The following is an 18,303-nucleotide window of genomic DNA, read 5'->3' as shown; positions in this document are numbered from 1 at the left end:
GTAAATTACTGGAAAATTTGTATTTTCATGCTGTAACATTCTCACATACATAATGACAAAACATAAGACCTCCAAACTGACACACAGTGCAGGTATTTCTTGCAAGCTTCAGGGCCCCAAAGTCAGGATCAAATGGAGGTCTCCAAGCCCACATACCATGCTTAAGATCAACAGAGCTTTCTTCCCAGGGGTGGCCTTAATTACCCTATTAGGGCCTCGAGTAGCCTCCTGATACTTTCAGTCCAATCACAGGGTAATCAGCTCTTCAGCCTTTGCAGCTCACTGGGAGAGGTGAGCTTGGCTGAGGCAGTTTTCAGAATTAGAGTGCCTCAATCAAAGGTACCTCAGGAAATAAAATACTTCCCTGTAAACAAAAGCTTATCTACAGCTGGCATTTTCTATATTATAAAACTAGTAACATCATCTATCCACATCTAAGGAAAGACATTATTTCATTGGGGGCAGTTCAGAAAAGATTCACTAGGATGATCCCTGGTATGGAGGGATGATCTTATGACCAAACACTAAATAGGCTGGGACTCTACTCATTGGAGTTTAGAAGAATGAGAGGTGATTTCAATGAAACACCAGGATACTTAAGGGGCTTGCCAGGTAAATGCTGATATTATGTTTCCCTCATGGGATAGTCTAGGATCATAGGGCATAGTGTCAGAATAAAGGGGCACCAATTTAAGAGAATAGCAGGAATTTCTTCTCTCAGAGGGTTGAGTCTTTGGAGCTCCTTGCCACAGAGAGCTGCAGGGCGGAATTCTTGTGTATATTTAAGGCGAGATAGATAGATAGATAGATTCTTGTTCAGTAAGGGGAATCAAGGGTTACAGGGAAAGACAAGAAAGTGGATGTAAGGAATGTTGGATCAGCTGTGATCCTATTGAATGGTACAGCAGGCCAAGGGGCCAACTGGCCTCATCCTGTTCCTTTGTCTACGGTCCGAACAAAGATTAAGTTGAACAATCCTGAATACAATTAACTGAACAATGATACTTATGATATACCTACACTGTGCAGAAAAAAGTTGTTATGCTGTCAATTTTAATGAACATTTCTAATAGTAATGACATATGCTTACCACACATAGCTAATCGAAACCAGTAGTATTTTTTCAATTACAACACTGTTTATCAAATGTCTGCTTTGAAATTCATAAATGAAAAATTCTAAGATCCTTTAACGAACACATGACTGAGTGGGATAGGAAAATGAGGTTCTACCATTACTACAATCCATTACTGAGAGAAGTGACACTGCCAGGGAGATGAATCAGTGACCTTCAAGAATATTTTACGATCAGCAATATACTATGTGCAGGGCTTATGAATAATGGGTGAGGCAGAAACTTTGAACCTAGAAAGTCATAAGTACTATTTTAATCTTCTCTAGTGTCTCTTAGAAAAAATAAGTCAATTTAAAATGATATATAAGATTTTGAAAGGCACGCTCAAGTAGCAATGCAGAACATCAAATTTCTCAAAAATGCGAAGTGGCAAGCACCAGCCATTAGGGATCTTCAGTTAGTACAAAAATAGAAAATCTTGTTGAAACAGTTCAAAAAATTCTTTAAATAATTAACTTACATTTGAAAAATTCTCAAGAAGTGATCTGCTTTTACAAGTGCTGATAGACAAAATATGAAAAATTTCATATGACCATGACAGTTTACTTAACATCTGAACCTCTTTCAATCTATCAATACTTCCACCCTGCAAATCCCCACCCCTCAGAGATGAGACATATGTATAACTTGCTTAAACTATGTTTTGCTTTTAGAAAAACGGGCTGTGATTTCATTATTAGTTGCAGGGATTAACTAATTCATTTATTTATAAATTAAATTCCTCAATTTCATTTGACAATACAAGTTGCTAAATTACCAATTGATAGTTAACCTTTACACAGTTTTAGGATTTTGGATTTTTCTAGAATTGGCTTGTTCAGCAATCAAAAGAAATACAGCAGATAATTTAATCTGACCTCATCTATGTAGTGAGGATATATTCCTGTCATAATTTCCTGACGGCAGGATGCTAATCAGTTCTATCAAAGTCTATCCCAGTTCTGAGGAAGGGTCACCGGACCCGAAACGTTAACTCTGTTTTTTCCTTCACAGATGCTGCCAGACCTGCTGGGCTTCTCCAGCAACTTTGTTTTTGTTCCTATCAAAAGTGGGAACTGACTAGCTTAACTGCTCTCTTGAATATAAAGTAAAATTGGATGTGATATAAAACTGACAGCTAATCCAGTCAATTTCCCACTGCATGGCTTTGGTGGGCAACCAACATGGTTGCTCAGTGTCCTTCAAAAGAATTGGATTAGTTGCTTTGTGCTTTAATGTCATATTAGACAACTTATTTACACAAAGGTTACATTTTAAAGACAGTAAAAATAGTTAATTTTCTTTGGAAAGAATTGTTTTTTGTTGGTTGCTTGCCTTTTCATGAGTCAAATCAGCATGCCTCACACAAATGCACACACAACCTTCCTCCTATTTACTAATACAGACTTTTACTCCAATATTACGTTTACAATTCTACAATATAGGGTCTTTTACCAAATTTATTTTAAAATCTGGACCATTTCAAAACTAAATTAAAACAGATGACTGGTAAAACTAACTACACCATTTATAAATCAAACACAGAATTCAAAAGTTTTGAATTGCACATTATTTTAATTTTAATTTATTTTAATTGAGTTGGTGAAATTTTGATCTTTGTGCCTAATAAATAGATAATAGGAGAGAAGACTTGCACTGTTCATTGACAACTCACCTAATTGGTTGGGAAAGGCATTAATATTGTGTATCCTTGACACCATTTAAAGACGATAAGATCATAAGACATAGGAGCAGAAATTAGGCCATTTAGCTCATCGAGTCTGCTCCGCCATTCAATCATAGCTAATAAGTTTCTCAACCCCATTCTCCTGCCTCCTCCCTGTAACCTTCGATCCCTGTAATAATCAATAACCTATCTATCTTTGTATTAAATATACTCAAAGACCTGGCCTCCACATCCTTCTGTGGCAATAAGTTCCATAGATTCACCACTCTCTGGCTGAAGAAGTTTCTCCTCATCTCCGTTATAAAGGGTATTCCCTATACTCTAAAGCTATATCCTTGGGTCCTAGTCTCTCCTGCCAATGGAGATATCTTCCCAACGTCCACTCTATCCAGGCCTTTCAGTATTCATTAAGTTTCAATTAGATCCCCCCTCATCCTTCTAAACTCCATCGAGCATAGACCCAGAGTCCTCAAATATTCCTCATATAAGCCTTGCATTCCTGGGATCATTCTCGTGAACCTCCTCTGGATCCGCTCCAGAGCTAGTACATTTTTCCTAAGATATGGGGCTGAAAATTGCTCACAATATTCTAAGTGTGGTCTGACCAGAGCCTTATAAAGCCTCAGAAGTACATCCCTGCTTTTATATTCTAGTCCTCTTGAAATAAATGCCAACACTGTATTTGCCTTCCTAACTACCGACTCAACCTGCAAGTTAAGGTTAAGAGAATCCTGGACTATGACTCCCAAGTCCCTTTGCACTTCAGATTTCTGAAATTTTTCCCCATTTAGAAAATAGTCTATGCCTCTATTCTTCCTACCGAACTGCATGACCACTTTTGCACGTTATATTCCATCTGCCACTTCTTTGCCCACTCTCCTAACCTGTCTAAATTCTGCTGCAGCCTCCCTGCCTCCTCAATACTACCTGCCCCTCTACCTATCTTTGTATCATCTGCAAACTTAGCTAGAAAGCCCTCAGTTCCTTCCTCTAGATCATTAATATATAAAGTGAAAAGCTGCGTTCCCAACATTGAGCCTTGTGGACCGCTAGTCACCAGCTGCCATCCTGAAAAGGGCACTTTTAACCCCACTCTCTGCTTTCTGCCAGACAGCCAATCTTCTAACTATGCTAGCACCTTGCCTCTAACACCACGGACTCTTATCTTACTCAGCAGCCTCCTGTACGGCACCTTGTCAAAGGCTTCTCGAAGTCCAGGTAGATAACATCCATTGGCTCTCCTTTGTCCAATCTGCTTATTACCTCCTCAAAGATTTCCAACGGGTTTGTCAGGCATGACCCTCCCTTGATGAAACTATGCTGACTTTGCCATATTTTACCATGCACTTTCAAGTATTCAGAAATCTTATCCTTCACTACGGACTCCAAAATCTTACCAACGACCGAGGTCAGGCTAATCGGCCTATAATTTTCCATCTTTTGCGTCACTCCCTTCTTAAATGGGGGGGGTTACATTAACGATTTTCCAGTCCTCTGGGACTCTCCCTGACTTAGTGGATTCCTGAAAGACCACCACTAACACCTCTATTATCTCTTCAGCTATCACCTTCACAACTCTGGGGTGTAATCCATATGGTCCAGGTGATTTATCCACTGTTAAACCTTTTAGTTTTTCTAGCACCTTCTCCTTGGTGATGGTCGCCATACTCACCTCTGTCCCCCACCCCCAATGTTACTCATGTCTTCCACTCTAGACTGACGCAAAGTACTTGGTCAGTTCCTCCGCCACTTCTTTGTTCCCCATTACTACTTCTCCAGTGTCATTTTCCAGTGGCCCAGTATCCACTTTTGCCTCTCTTTTGCCCTTTTATATATCTAAAGAAACTCTTGTAATCTTCTTTTATATTACTGGCTAACTCACCCTCCTTATTTCTTTTTAGTTGTCCTCTGTTGGTCTTTGTAAGCTTCCTAATCCCCTGGCTTCCCACTGGCCTTCACCACATTAAATGCTTTCTCTTTTGTGTTTATGCTATCCCTGACTTCCCTTGTCAGCCATGGTTGCCTCATTCTCCCTTTGGTATGCTTCTTTATCCTAGGGGCAAATTTTTGCTGTGTCTCCTGAATTACTCCCAGAAACTCCTGCCAATGCTGTTTCACTGTCTTTCCTGCTAGGCTCCTCTTCCAGTCAATCTGGCCAGCTCCTCCTTCATGCCTTTGTAGTTGCCTTTATTCAACTGTAATACTGCTACATTTGATTCCAGCTTTTCCCTCTCAAATTGCAAAGTAAATTCTATCATATTATAATCATCACCTCCTAAGGGTCCTTCACCTTAAGCCCCCTTATCAAGTCTGCCTCATTGCACAACACTAAATCCAGCACTGCCTGTTCCCTAGTGGGTTCCACCTGAAGCTGCTCCAAAAAGTCATCTTGTAGACATTCCACAAACTCCTTTTATTGCAATCCACTATGAACCTGATTTTCCCAGTCCACCTGCATATTGAAATCCCCCATGATCACTGTAACCTTGCCTTTCTCTGACGCCTTTCCTATGTCCTGGTGTATTTTGTGCCCTACATCCTGACTACTGTTTGGAGGCCGGTAGAGAACTCCCGTTATGGTATGTTTAAATCTTTGAGATTCCTCAACTCTACCCCCACAGATTCTACATAAACTGATCCTCTGTCATTTCTTGTTAATGATTTAATTTCATTTCTTACTAATAAGGCAATCCCACCCGCTCAGTCCATCTGCCTGCCCTTTTGATAAGATGTATATACTTGAATATGTAGCCCCGAGTCCTGATTCCTTGTAACCACATCGCTATGAAGCAAACTACATCATATTTGCCAATTTCAATCTGCAGCACAAGCTCATTTACATTGTTTTCTATAATGTGTGCATTCAGATACAACACCTTCAGTCCTGTGTTTACCATCCCTCTTCTCATTGTCATCCCTTTATCTGATGTGCTTGAAGTTAGATTCCTAACCCTTACCAAACACTGTCCTATTTTGTGTTCTGGAGACTTTAATAACCCCTCCTGAGTTCTTCTTTCTTTTCATTTTTTTCATCCTTTTCCATGCAGTTGAATCCACCTCCACGGAGGTTAACCTGCTGCTTTGTTTTCCATTGGCCATCATACTTCTTGGAGTTTTACCCTTCCTCCCCCCCGCCCCAACTTTCTCGTTTAAAGTCCTGTTGACCACCCTATTTACCCTTTTTGCTCGAACACTGGTCCCAGCTCATTCAGGTGGAGACTGTCCCAGCAGTACAGATCCCTCCTGTTCCAACACTGATGCCAGTGCCCTATGCAAAGGAACCTATCTTTCCTGCACCATTTCTTTAGCCACGTGTTTACTTCTCTTATTCTATGCCAATTTGCATGTGGCTTTGGTAGTAATCCAGAGATTATAACCCTCGATGACCTGTTCTTTAATTTAGTACCTAGTTCCTGATAATCTTCAAACAGGTCCTCCTTCCTAGTATAAGAGATAACAAGGTGTAGAGCTGGATGAACACAGCAAGCCAAGCAGCATCATAGGAGCAGGAAGGCTGATGTTTCAGGCCCAGACCCTTCATCAGAAAAAGTGTTGCCCATGTTGTCTGTCCCAATGTGGATCACAACAACTAAATCCTCCCCCTCCCTCTCCAATATCCTTTCAAGCCGGTCAGACATATCCCACACCTTGGCACCAGGCAGGCAACATACCATGTGGGACTCTCTATACTGCAAACAGAAAATGTTATCTATTCCCCAAATTATAGAATCCCCTACAACTACCATTGTATTTTTCCTCCCCCATCTTGAATGCCCTCCTGTACCGCAGTGCCGTGGTCAGCTGGCTCATCCTGCCTACAGCCTCGTTTTTCATTTACACAGGGAGCAAGTACCTCATACCTGCTAGACGAGGTCACGAGCTGAGGCTCTGTTCCTGAATGCAGGATCCCTCCACCTGCCTCACATGCAGTCACACCCTGCTGTCCCTGACCACTGACTGAATTTCTACCAGGTTTGGCTGTCTCCTGAAACAAAATGTCTAGGTAACTCTTTCCTGAACTGGATGTGCTGCAGTGTCCAAAGCTCAGACTCCAGCTCATCAATTCTGAGCCAAAATTCCTCCTGCAACCAACACTTGCTGTAGATGTGGTCACTGCAGCTCACAATGGGAATCTGCCCGCTCCCACATCATTCAGCTACAGCACATGATTAGCACTCTTGCAGTCATAAACTCAATCATGTGTTTTTGCAGGAGTGATTCATTCAAGTAAATGTGATTTCAAAGAAACAGCTTGATTAGAAAAGCAGTTTCAGTGTTCCAGTTTACAAAAAAAATTGGGTATCTCCATAGAACTCCAAATAAATTCATGCTTCCACAATCCTTTAAAACACAAGAAAGGCAGCTTTCATGTATTAAAGGGGAGGTATATATTAACTGTTGTATATTGTATACTGTGAAAATGACTTCAGGCACGCCTGAAACACAAATACAGAAGACCCAAGGCTCCCAAATGCTGCTGTGCAGGTTCTAGGGGACACAGCGCACAAGGAATGAAATGACATTCACACTGTTGGGCTGAAGAGTTTCATAACAAGTGGGCAAACAGTAGTGAAGAAAGAACTCGATGGAAGGAAGGTCAACGAAAAAAGCGCCCAAAGCCTGACTGCAGTCACAATCATTTTCCAGACCAGGGATATTAAATTCCAAATGCATACTTGTGTTGCTTTCTCCTGAGCCCTTCCCACCTGTAACTCCATCCTTCAGAATATTTTCTGCCCTACTTTATTTCATGTTCTTCCCCTACACCTCACTATCCATTAGTAATACTTTCACATCGAGTACTCAGTTCATTATAACCGCCCTCCTTTCACCATATGACTGGCACCTAGTGCATAACGCTACTTTCATAATTAATTTTTGTTGAGGACTTGTGTTTTAAATAAGTGTGGAAACATGAAATTATTTTGAGTTCTGTGGAGATATCCAACTGCTTTTTTTGTAAACTGGAAAACTGGAACTGTTTTTCTAATCAAGCTGTTTCCTCAAAATCACATTTAATTTAATTGTTTGAATCACTTCTCTAAACACACATAATTGAGTTTATGACTGCAAGAGTGCGAATTCCTGTTTGGACAGTGTTTTGCAAGCAGTTGGAGATTGTTTCATTTATAGTTTGGGAAAAAGCTTGCTGAGGAAAAGCCTGTTCAGACCAACTCTTTGTCTTTGAAACATCCTTGATTTCAGTCCATCGTGAATCCCAGCATCTTGAAGAGCTCTGAATACTGTGTTTCCTCACCAAGCTGCATCTGCTAAGAACTCAGACAGCTGCATTTGTCTAGTGACATGTCTTTGTGTACCAAATCAACACCCATCTGAACATTCGACATCTTCCCCTTTTACTTCCTTCAAGAACTAACCATTATTTGCCAAAGTGCTTTTCATAGAGTCACTCAGCATGGAAACAGACCATTCGGTCCAACCAGTCCAAGCCGAACATAATCCCAAACTAAACTAGTCCCACCTGCCTGCTTCTGGCCCACATCCCTTCAAACCTTTCCTATTCTTGTACTTATCCAAATGTCTTTTAAATGTTGTAATTGTACCGTATCCACCACTTCCTCAGGAAGTTCATTCCACATTCAAACCACCTTCTGTGAAAAAAATTGGCCCCTCATGTGTTTTTTAAATCTCTATCATCTCACCTTTAAAAATGTGTCCCCTAGTCTTGAAATCCCCCATTTTAGGGAAAAGATAACGACCATTAACTCTATCTATACCTCTCATTATTTTATAAACTTCTATCAGGTCGCCTCTCAACCTCCTACGCTCCAGTGAAAAAGACCCAGCCTACCCAGCCTTTCCTTCTAACTCAAACCTTCCATACCTGGTAACATGCTAGTAAATCTCTTCTGAACCCTCTCCAGCTTGATAATTTCCTTCCTTTAACTGGTCGACCAGAACTGGACACAGTATTCCAGAAGAGGCCTCACCAATGTCCTCTACAACCTCAACATGACTTCCCAACTTCTATACTCAAAGGACTGTACAATTAAGGCAGTGTGCCAAAAGTGAATCTCTGCAGAGAGAAATCAGTTTTCTTTTCTCCCTTACCTGGTGTGTGTGTGTGTGTGTGTGTTTTCTCATTGGAAACATAGAAGACAGGAGCAGGGGTGGCCATTCGGCCCTTTGAGCCTGCTCCGCCATTCATCATGATCCTGGCTGATTGTCCAACTCAATAGCTTAATCCTGCTTTCTCCCCATAACCTTTGATCCCATTCACCCCAAGTGCTATATCTAGTCGCCTCTTGAATACATTCAATGTTTTGGCATCAACTGCTTCCTGTGGTAATGAATTCCACAGGCTCATCACTCTTTGGGTGAAGAAATGTCTCCTCATCTCCATCCTAAATGGTGTACCCCGAATCCTCAAACTGTGATCCCTGGTTCTGGACACACTCACCATCGGGAACATCCTCCCTGCATCTACCTTGTCCAGTGCTGTTCAAATTTTATAAATCTCTATGACATCCCCCCTCATTTGTCTGAACTCTAGCAAAAACAATCCCAACCTGGTCAATCTCTCCTCATATGTCAGACCCGCCATCCACAGAATCAGCCTGGTAAACCTTCACTGCACTCCCTTGAGAGCAAGAGCATCCTTCCTCAGAAAAGGAGACCAAAACTGCACACAGTATTCCAGGTGTAGCCTCACTGAGAGCCTGTATAACTGCAACAACACATCCCTGCTCCTGTACTCGAAAGCTCTCGCAATGAAGGCCAACGTACCATTAGCCTTCTTTACCACCTGCTGCACCTGCATGCTTACCTTCAGTGACTGGTGCACAAGGATGCCCAGGTCCTGCTGCACACTCCTCTCTCCCAATTTACAGTCATTCAGGCAGCAGTCAGCCTTCTTGTTTCTGCTTCCGAAGTGAATAACCTCACATTTATCCAAATTATACTGCATCTGCCACTGATATGCCCACTCACCCAACCTGTCAAGATCATGCTTAAGGATCTCTGTATCTTCGTCACAGTTCACCCTCCAACCCAACTTGGTATCATATGCAAACTTTAAGATGTTACAATTTGTTCCCTCATCCAAATCATTAATGTATATTGTGAATAGCTGGGGTCCCAGCACCGATCCCTGTGGAAACCCACTGCCTGCCAATTTAAAAAGGACCCATTAATTCCTACTCTTTGTTTCCTCTCTGCCAACCAGTTTTCTATCTCTCTCAATACACTTCCCCCAATCTCATGCACTTTAATTTTGCACAATAATCTCTTATGTGGACTTTGTCAAATGCTTTCTGAAAGTCCAAATGTACCACATTGACTGGCTCCCCTTTGTCAACCATCCTAGGTCCATTTTCATAGAATTCCAAAAGATTTGCCAAGCAGGATTTCCCCTTCATAAATCCATGCTGACTCTGTCTGATCCTGCCACTGCTTTCTAAACGCTTCGCTGTAAAGTCTTTGATAATGGATTTGAGAATTTTCTCCACTACCGATGTTAGGCTTACTGGTCTACAATTCCCTGCTTTCTCTCCACCTCCCTTTTTGAATATTGAAGTGACATTAGCTACCCTCCAATCTGTACGGACTGTTCCAGAGTCTATAGAATCCTGGAAGATGACAACCAGCACGTCCACTATCTCTAGAGCCACTTCCTTAAGTACTCTGGGATGTAGATTATCAGGCCCTGGGGATTTATCCACCTTCAATCCCAACAATTTTCCCAGCACCATTTCTTTACTAATATTGATCTCCCTCAATTCTTCCCTCTCACTAAATCTTGCATTCTCCAACATTTCGGGTATCTGATCTGTGTCCTCTTTTGGAAAGACAAAACCAATGTATGTATTCAGTTGCTCAGCCATTTCTTTGTCCCCTATTATACATTCCCCTGTATCTGTCTGTAGGGAACCTACATTGTCTTCACCAATCTCTTTCCCTTCACGTACCTACAGAAACTCCTTACTGTCAGTCTTTATGTTCCCTGCAAGCTTAATTTCGTACTGTTTTTGACTCTCCTTAATCAATTGATCCTTGGTCCTTCTTTACTGAATTCTAAACTGCTCCCAATCCTTAGCCTATCTGTATGCTTCTTCCTTGGATCAGATACTATCTTTAACTTCCTTTGTAAACGATGGATTGGCCCTCTTACCCATTTTGCTTTTGTACCAGACAGCACTAAACAGTTGTTGCAGTTCCCCCATGCGTTCCTTGAATGTTTGCCATTGCCTATCCATTGTCATCCCTTTAAGTAACCCTCCCCAATCTATCAAGGCCAACTCACACCTCATATCTTCATAGTTTCCTTTGTTAAGATTCAGCACCCTAGTCTCCGAATCAACTACCACACTTTCCATTTGATAAAAAAATTCTATCATGCAATGGTCACTCATCCCCAAGGGGCCTTGCACGGCTAGGTTGGCAATGATTCACTTCTCATTACACAGTACCCAGTCTAAGATAGCCTGCTTTCTAGTTGGTTCCTCCATATATTGGTTAAGAAAACCGTATACATTCCAGGAATTCCTCCTCTACAATACTGTGTCTAATTTGATTTGCCCAATCTATATGCAGATTAAAATCACCTGTGATCACCAATATTCCCTTATCACATGCATCTCTAATTTCCTGCTTAATGCTATTCACAACATCCACCACTGCAGTTTTCGGTTTTATATATGACACCCACAAATAATTTTTTGCCTCTTGGTATTCCTCAACTCTATCCATACAGACTCGACTTTGTCAGAGCTAATATCCTTTCTCACTATTGTGTTAATTTTCTCCTTAGCCAGCAACGCCACTCCACCACCTTTTCCCTTTTTGCTCGTCCTTCCTAAATACTGAATACTCTGGGACATTCAGTTCCCATCCCTGGTCACCCTGCAGCTATGTCTCCGTAATCCCAATTATATCGTAACCATTTACATCTATCTGCACGATTAGTTCATCCGCTTTATTGCAAATGCTCCGCACAAAGCCTTTAAGCTTGTCTTTTTAACAGTGTTTGTCTCGCTCTTATTTTTCTCAATAGCCCTGTTTGAATTTTGTCCTTGGTTTCTTTGTCTATCATTTTTCTTATTCCCTTTTCTACCTTTTGTTTTTGTCCTTGCTCCCTCCTTCTCGACTCATTACTTAGGTTCCCATCCCCCGGCATATTTACTTTAAACCCTCCCCAACCGATCTAGCAAACACTCCCCCTAAGACATCAGTCCCAGTCCCGCCCAGGTTTAACCCGTCCAATTTGTAAAGGGTCCACCTCCCCCAGAACCGGTCACAATGCCCCAGGAATCTGAAACCCTCCCCCGACACCATCTTTTCAACCACATATTTATCCAATATATCCTGTCATTTCTACTCTGACTAGCGTGTGGCACCGATAATAACCCTGAGATCACTACCTATGAGGTCCGATTTCTTAACTTTCTTCCTAGCTCCCTGTATTCTGCTTTTAGGACCACAACCATTTTTTTTAACCGATGTTGTTTGTGCCGATGTGTACCACAACTACTGGCTGTTCACTCTTCCCCTCCAGAATGTCCTGTGTCCCCTCCGTGACATCCTTGACCCTAGCGCCAGGGGGGGCAACATACCATCCTGGAGTCTCGTTCGTGGCCACAGAAATGCCTGTCTATTCCCCTCACAATTGAGTCCCCTATAACTATTGCCCTGGCACACTTTTTACCCCTGCCCTCTGCAGCACAACCAACTATGGTGCAACAGGGGAATGGCCACAGGAGATTCCTGCACTATCTGCCAATCTCTCTTGCTCTGTCTGGTGGTCAACCATTCCCCTCCTGCCTGCAGAGTCTGAGGCTGCAGTGTGACCTCCTCTCTATACATGCTATCCATGATACTCTGCCTCATGGATGCTCCACAGTGTCTCCAGTCCCCTCTCCAGCTCTGAAACTCGAGCTTCCAGGAGCTATACCTGGAGACACTTCCTGCCCCCTTCCGGGCGTTTGGAACTGTCCCCGGCCTGCCACATGGAACAAGAGGACCAAACCAAGAAATTGAGCTCTCCTGCCATGGTTTACCTCTTTAAATTAAACCTTGGAGAGTACTTTATATTAGGTTACATCAAATCCAGTTATCTGTGGTCCTTCTTTCCTGGTCCGTGTACTACACGAGACAGTAAATATTTATATTGCAAATTTCATGTTTTAACTGGTTCTGCATCTTCATCAAATAAGTTATGCTTCAAAATAAAATAATAATTTTGCATTAAAGGAACATAATTGATAGATCTTTTTATTCCAAGTCTAAAATAGACAAAGCATATGATTAGTTATAAAGGTAAATGTGGAGGTCACCACAGTCCTACCACAGAGCTGCTCTCTCATTAGAGAGAGATGACTGGTGTGATTTACCCTGAGGATCACCATACCTCAGCTGAGGGGAAAAATTGAGAAGGAGAGTTTTTCATGTTAACCTCAGCTGGTGCAGGAATTGAACCCACACTGCTGGCATCATTCTGCACCATAAAGTGGCTATCCAGTCAACTGATTTAGCCAACCCATGATTGGTATATCAGGAACTGGGCAAAAGCATTTATATTCATGTTATGACCAGTGGAATAGGTGGTCTAGAAATACAATATACTCTCCCATCTCAGTCTGCTGCACACTATTTGGCAAATCAGGCAGCATCATTGGAGAGAAACAAAGTTAACATTTCAGGTTGATTTTAACATTTTAGTTAATGAGTTAACATTTCAAATCTTTTTGACACTACCTCATGGGGTAGGGGAATACATCAATATAAACAAAAGACTGGTCAGTGAATAGATAATAGGGATAAATAGTTCATTTTCTAGTTGTCACACTGTTACTGATAGTGTGCCACAGGGATCAGTAGTGGGGCCTGAAATAGTTACAACCTGTATCAATGACTTAGATGCAAGGACCCAAAGTATGTGATATTAGCAAATTTAGATAACTAACACAGGTAAGAAAGTAGGTTGTCAAGAAGGCAGAGTCGACAGAGGGACTTAGATTAAATGAATGAGTAAAAATTGGCAGATGGAGTTATAATATGAGAAAATATGATTGTGCCCACTTTGGCAAAAAACAGCATGTTATTGAATGAAGGGATATGGCAGAGCTGGGTGTCTTCATACATGAATCAAAAACTGCTGGTAAATAGGTACAGTGACTCATTAAAAAATCTGAGGGAACCTGACAAGCTACATATTGGAAGGATTTTCCCCATGTGGGGAGTTTAAAATTAGAGTAATTATAGAAATCAGGGGCGTCCATTCAAGATTGTGATAAGGGAACAGTTTTCTCTCAGAAGGTCATTAGTCTGTGTGATTATCTTCCCCACAAAGCAGCAGAGGCTGCTTCATTGAACATATATAAGGTCAGGTTATATATATTTTTGATCAACAATGGGGACAAAAGTTACGGGAGTCAAGCAGAAAAGTAGAATTGAGGACATGGTCAGATCAACTATGATTTTATCATATGGCACAGCAGGTTCGAGCGGCCAAATAACCCATTCCTGCTCCTAAATGATGTCTTCTTGTGTTCTGTTTGACCACACAAGTATTGTATCACTTTTCATTTTTATTATAGGTTTTGAATCAGAAACGATTTACAAGGATGTTGCCAGAGTTGGAGGATTTGAGCTATAGGAACAGGCTATTTCTCTGGAGCGTCGGAGGCTGAGGGGGTGACCTTATAGAGGTCTATAAAATCATGAGGAGCATGGATGGGGTAAATAGAAAAGATCTTTTCCCCAGGGTAGGGAAGACCAAAAATAGAGGGCATAGGTTTAAGACATAGTAGGAACGGCACAGGTTTAAGGTGAGAGGGGAAAGATTTAAAAGGAACCTAAAGGGCAACTTTTTCACGCAGAAGGTGGTGCATGTATGCTATGAGCTGCCAGAGGAAGTGGTGGCAGCTGGCATAATCACAACATTTAAAAGGCATCTGGATGGGTATATGAATAGGAAGGGTTTAGAGGGATCTGGGCCAGATTCTGGCAAATGGGATTAGATTTATATAGGATATCTGGTTGGCATGGACAAGTTGGACCGATGGGTCTGTTTCCATGCTGTACATTTTTATGACTCTATAACTGTCGTAGTCTTTTGCTTTTGTATCTTTACCATTTGATTATGACAAGCATTTCTCTACAGCATTTAACTGAGCTATTATTAACACACTCCCTCCTATATGGCAAAACACAAGGCCACATAATAACTAGGAAAAGGCATGGTCATTTCCAAAAGGCATTTGAAATATGTCACACAAGTGGTTGTTACACAAGATTGGGATTCGTGAACTTGGGGGTAATAAATTATGACTAAGAAAGAATTTGTTAGTGGGCATTATTTGAATGACAATGTGCAACTCCTTTCAGTGACAGTCATGCATATTTTCTAACCTTTATCACTAACTTGTCTTTCAATTCTGATTCAAAAATAGTACAGGGCTTGGGTAAACAGTAGAAGGGCAAGGCAGCACAATCCAAGTGGAAGCATCAAAAACAAAGTTGCTGGAAAAGCTCAGCAGGTCTGGCAGCATCTGTGGAGGAGGAAACAGCGTTAACGTTTCGCGTCCGGTGACCCTTCCTCAGAACTTGACATCACTTGACATCCCTTTGAAGGCACTAACTCAAAAACTGGCATCCTGTGTAATTTAGAGGGTAGGCTAAATGAGTCTGTACTATATGATTACAGGTCACAAATATTCCCTTAATTCTTGAAGAATTTATAATAATAATATGTTTTTACTGGTAAAAGTCTGTCAAGAACACCAGAACAGAAACGATGGAAATTTCGATTTTTATCATTGTCTGTGTGACAGGATTATGCTTAGGAGATTGACAAGATATCATCTCCAAGTCATTCTTAAAATTGAAGCTATTATGGAGATTACTTGAAATAAACAACTTTTCTGCAGCAATTCATTTTCTGGTTTAGTAATTAATAGCTGAAAAGTGCTAAAGTAAAAGTAAATACACCGGGAAATTTGACTACAGTGCAAACAAAGTTAGCAGAAAGCATGAAAACATATTATTCATAACAGCTAGAGGAAAAAAATTGATAGGTTAACTCAATAGTATATCACAGCAAAATATCATTACTTTACAGGGGACTTGGTGGTGAACAGGTAAGAAACAAAGAGGAAAGGAGATTGGAGGAGAAAGAAGAAATGATACATCATTTGTAACTAATAATAGGATGGATGAAATGGAGAAAAAAGAAGTAAGAATGGCAACAGCAAAAGGCAAGTACAAATAAATAATATAAGAGACAGGAAGGAAAACAGAAAGAGAAAGCTGGTTATGATCAGAAATCGAAAATAATGAAAGGTGCCGATGAAGTTAGGAGTGAAGATTCCTTAAGTTACAGCTCAAAAATCAGGTAAACTTGATGGTTGAAAAGTAATCTAGAGTTTAGGAGAAAATAAATGGCATTCCAGACATTTTTATGTATCTTTGCCCATAATGTTCATATGTATGTAACTTGAAGCTATCTGACTTGGCAGTATAAAGTGTAATTTTATATTGTCAAACACATGCACGTGACCTCCCTTTAATGGATTTTTAGGACACAGAGGACGAACTGTCAAATTTCACTACATTGCTGCAAAAGATATCGCTTTAAAGGATATTGTTTTAAAATTTATAAGAATTTAACTTTGACTGTAAGTGGGAAGTGTGCAAAGTGATGAAAGTAAGGGAATCAGGATAATAAATTCATGACAGCGTTTACACTCCAAATATACAGTACCACCACTATTGATACAAATACTGTGAGCTCTACCCATGCAATATTAAATATGTGTAATAAATTGACATAAACCACAAAGACTTAAGAATTAGTAGTTAGCCATTCAGCCCATCGAGTTTACTCTACCATTCAATGAGATCATTGCTGATCTGATAATCTTCGACTCCAATTTCCTTCCTTTTGCCCATAACCCTAGATTCCCTTACTGATTACAAATCTGTCTCTCTTGGCCTTGAATATACTTAACAACCCAGTCCCTACAGCCCTCTGCATTAAAGAATTTCACAGATTCAACACTCACCTGCTCTTGAGTCAGTTTCTGAAACATAAAAAGGCAGGTTGATAGTCATAGAAAGCTAATATAGTTGTTTAGCTTAAGGATGCTAAGCACATATCAGACCGTAGGGTTAGCTCAATTGGCTGGACCATTGATTTGCAACGTAGAATGAAGCCAACAGCATGGGTTCACTTTCCACACCAGCTGAGATACCATGAAGGACTCTGCTTCATAATCTCTCCCCTTGCCTAAGGCATGGTGATGCTGAGGTTAAACCATCATAAATGGTCTCTCTCTCCCAAATGAGAGAGCAGTCCTATGATGCGGTAGAACTATAGCGACTTTACCTTGCTTTTACTTTGTTAAGCACAGAGCTTATTTAGATGATAACAGGAGAGCTGACAGAGTAATGGAAACTATGGGCTGAATTTTACCAGAAATTAGCTAAGTGCCAGTTGTGGAGGTCTCATGGTAGGTTTTCTCTCCATGAGCCCGAGCTAGTTTTCTCATGCTATTCTCTGCAGATTGTTTTATTAACAATGCACCTTGTCTCAATTGTGTTCCACTTGCACACAGCCTTCCTCTCATTAGTTGGAGAATTGCCTGCCACTGTCAGGATCTTCCAGGATTCCAAGCAGCAGCACCATTTTTAAAATGCAGTTGTGCTCCAGGTAAACCACTGTCTGTTCAGAGTTGCCCTTCACAGTTCCAGTGAACTGCCTCAGAGTTGGCGGACAGAAGTAAGTTAGCTCCACACTTTGCCAACAGCGACCGAGAAATTCTGGCATATGAAGTGGTACAGAGGACAAGAACAGAAGAAGAAAAGTCACCAGATGCAAAACCTTAACTCTGTTTTCCCTCCAAAGGTGCTACCAGACCTGTTGAGTTTCTCCAGCAATTTTTGTCTTTGTTTCATATTTCCAGCATCTGCAGTACTTTGTTTTATTTTAAAATTCATTGTCCATTGCCATACTGCTCTCCCAATACCATCACTGCGAATGTACACTTAATGTGCTCAAACCTCTGACCCTGTTTCACAACTTGTTGTCTTTTTTTTCCTCCTGCAGGTACCAATGATATCTGCACAGTGTCTGTCATCAAGGGATAGCTCTGCAAAGCAGCTCCTCCTCCACCTCTAAAGAAGAAGCCTTCTGAGGAATATCTTCAGTGGATGACTGGCAAAGCTTCGTCCCTGCAGTCTCCACCAGCTCAGACATTGATATCTCAGTGGATACTTTAGTGAGAGACAGGAGCACACACTGTGAGCAGAGCTCTGTCATATTCCACAGTTGCGCAAAGACGAAATGCCTCAGGTCACTGGCACTCAGAGAATGGTTGGAGACCAACACCTACTCAGTCCCAGACAACAAGGTGCAGGGCTGGATGAACACAGCAGGCTAAGCAGCATCATAGGAGCAGAGAGGCTGACGTTTCGGGCCTAGACCCTTCATCAGAAAAGGGGGAGGGGAAGGGGGTTTTGAAATAAATAGGGAGAGAGTGGGAGG

At 41.3% G+C, this 18,303-nt stretch overlaps 1 protein-coding gene and 1 long non-coding RNA gene across 2 annotated transcripts in view; one reads left to right on the top strand and one right to left on the bottom strand.

The window, feature by feature from the left end:
- mocos (molybdenum cofactor sulfurase) overlaps positions 1-18,303 on the top strand; it is a 113,578-nt gene that overhangs the window by 41,531 nt on the left and 53,744 nt on the right. The window lies entirely within an intron of this gene.
- The window catches only part of LOC125485331, an 11,817-nt gene continuing 10,911 nt past the window's right edge, over positions 17,398-18,303 (bottom strand). Inside the window, exon 3 of the long non-coding RNA XR_007264084.1 lies at positions 17,398-17,579. This is a non-coding gene — a long non-coding RNA (uncharacterized LOC125485331). The remainder of the gene's footprint in view (positions 17,580-18,303) is intronic.

This window comes from Rhincodon typus, chromosome 2 (assembly GCF_021869965.1).
Source record: "Rhincodon typus isolate 14 chromosome 2, sRhiTyp1.1, whole genome shotgun sequence".
Classification (NCBI taxonomy): Eukaryota; Metazoa; Chordata; class Chondrichthyes; order Orectolobiformes; family Rhincodontidae; genus Rhincodon; species Rhincodon typus.
The sequence above is the reverse complement of the archived record's forward strand: the minus strand, read 5'-3'. Positions and strand labels throughout refer to the sequence as shown.